The sequence below is a fragment of the Protopterus annectens genome, chromosome 2.part0 (genome assembly GCF_019279795.1).
Source record: "Protopterus annectens isolate FY-2018-M chromosome 2.part0, PAN1.0, whole genome shotgun sequence".
NCBI lineage: Eukaryota > Metazoa > Chordata > Ceratodontiformes > Protopteridae > Protopterus > Protopterus annectens.
Genome location: NC_056728.1, coordinates 1811761996 through 1811764325, shown reverse-complemented (window position 1 = coordinate 1811764325; position 2330 = coordinate 1811761996). Strand labels below are relative to the sequence as shown.

At 32.4% G+C, this 2330-nt stretch overlaps 1 protein-coding gene across 1 annotated transcript in view; it reads left to right on the top strand.

Annotated features, from left to right (window-relative positions):
* Positions 1-1819: 1819 nt before the first annotated feature.
* The window catches only part of LOC122793639 (rho guanine nucleotide exchange factor 19-like), a 1093308-nt gene continuing 1092797 nt past the window's right edge, over positions 1820-2330 (top strand). Inside the window, exon 1 of the mRNA XM_044061848.1 lies at positions 1820-2001. The gene's annotated coding sequence lies outside the window, so the exon portion shown is untranslated. The remainder of the gene's footprint in view (positions 2002-2330) is intronic.

Here is a 2330-nt window from a genome sequence, read left to right as displayed (position 1 = left end):
ACTAATGAATGCTCAGATCACTCCATAGCGCTTTTTAGAGGAATGCTTCATAATAAAGCATTGTGGGTAGTTTTGTGATATAATTTGTAGAGCAATGTGAAAATTACATTTTGAATGATTACAAACTAGCGTATGCTACATGCCAGCTCAAAAACATGTGAATGAATCTTATGATTTAAGAGAAATGCCATTCTAGGTTTTTGAGAAACATCTGCATAACAGAAAATAAAATTAGCTTTTCACATATTTCAAAATTGCGTCTCGTAAACAAAAAAAAAAATATAAGGATGCCTTACCATTTCTACTATTATTAGCGTGAACAAAAACATACCTGCATTTCTGACCCCTGTTTTATTATGACCAGTATGAATATTTTAAATACATCTATTGTGCTGACAAAAAATAATAAAGATGCCTTACAATGTAAGGTGTACTGGTATATATGAATATTTAAATAATGACTCACATAATTTCAGGTCACATTACATTTATGTACAATGTGAGAGGGTATACAGGGACAGAATATATAGCTGGTAAATAAGCTTTGGCAAGTATGTCTCTGGCGTGGATGGCTATAGCTACTTGACATTGCAGATTATGATCCAACAGCAATGAAAACAGCATCTGCCATGCTGTCCATAATATCGTGTCAGGGACCCCATAAGTTTTGTCAGATCCTCCCTCCACCAAGTCTTATACACAGTTCTCATGAGTAACTGACCATGATTAAATGACTTTATTACAGCCAAAAACGAACCTTGGGAACACTAAACCTGTAAAATGAAATGCTTTTCATCTGGAAAAGTTCCAGACTTCCTCAGATACATTCCCTTACATTCATCACTCATATTTAAACAGCTCTAATGAATCTCATGACAAAATTAATTACATTAAAATTAGCTTTTAAAGTGAATTTCCTATTAAAAACCTTAAGTTGTATTTGTTTACCCTCTGACTTTGTTTGTACAAAATTATAAAATTATACCATTTCAGATTAAACATCCTACTTATATACATATGTAAATATGTGTATAATCATTCATTCTATAATAGTTCAAAAAGGCCAAAAAGAACAAAGTTCATCCAATTTAAAATAGAAAATAGAATTAAAGTTAAAATTAGACCTTCCCACCTCTTGTTAGCAGGGGCATTCTAACAATAAAAACCGACGCTCGTAAGTTATAGTTTTATAGTTAAATTCATTAAATTAATTTTATTTTTAAATTAATTTAATTTAATTTAATTGGAACTTTTCCAGATGAAAAGCGCTTCAGTTTACAGTTTTAGTGTTCCCGGGGTTCATTTTTGGTTGTAATAAACCTATTTTGGTACATTTGTCGAGTGCTGTGAGTTCCTGAAGCCTATTTCTTGTTCGTAAAAGTTATGGCAGTTTTGTTCTTTGTGATTATCATGATTAAATGACTCATCGACTGACTTTGTGTGACTGAAGGACTGATCATAGATGGAGTTCCCATCCCTATATTTTATATCAGTATTTAGGTCAGAATAATAAATCAGTATGCAAGAATGGTAGCTACAAGAAACATGCTGCATTAAAAAGAACCTGCAGGGCCTAAACTGTACATAGTGGGTTTCTTATTATAGCTATGTAAAAATATCAATTATTTTGGGGTAGTATAAATTAACACTAACTTTGCATTTATGAGTCAGCATGGCTAAATGATATTTTCTAGTCAATGCAATTTCTGTGTTTTCCTTCCTAGTTTTACAACATAAGGTACATTTGCAGAAATTAAGCAGTGCTGTTTAATGGTCCTCCTTATGTATCTTGTCTTGTATTTTTTTCTCCTGTAGATTGACTCCAGTGTGTACCTACTGCAAACAATTTCATATGGATGGAAAGTCATGGCTTTTGACTTCATCAACATTACCAATATTTCTGCAAGGGATCATATGGGCAAAGAGCCTTTAAAATGGCCATTGCCACAAGGCATAATGCTGAAATCATCTCATCACCCTAACATCCCATCATCTCTACCAGTAAGTTGTTGCAACAGATTGTGACTTTATTGTTGCAAAATTACTTTATTATGACACATTTCAAAAGTGGCAAATAGCATGTTTAACTTTTTATTTATTTTGCATTTGTGTAACCAGTGAGTTATACTATTTTCACAGAGACAACTCTAGTGAACATTATTGCTTAATATTACAGAAGGAGCAATTGCGACAAATGTGAATTAACTTACATACATTATCAATTAACTTACACATATTATTAAAAGATGAGGTGGAATAGCAACAGATGCCATACCTAAGGACACGTCAATAAATCGCAAACATTTTAAAAGTGCAAGTCTTAAGGAATG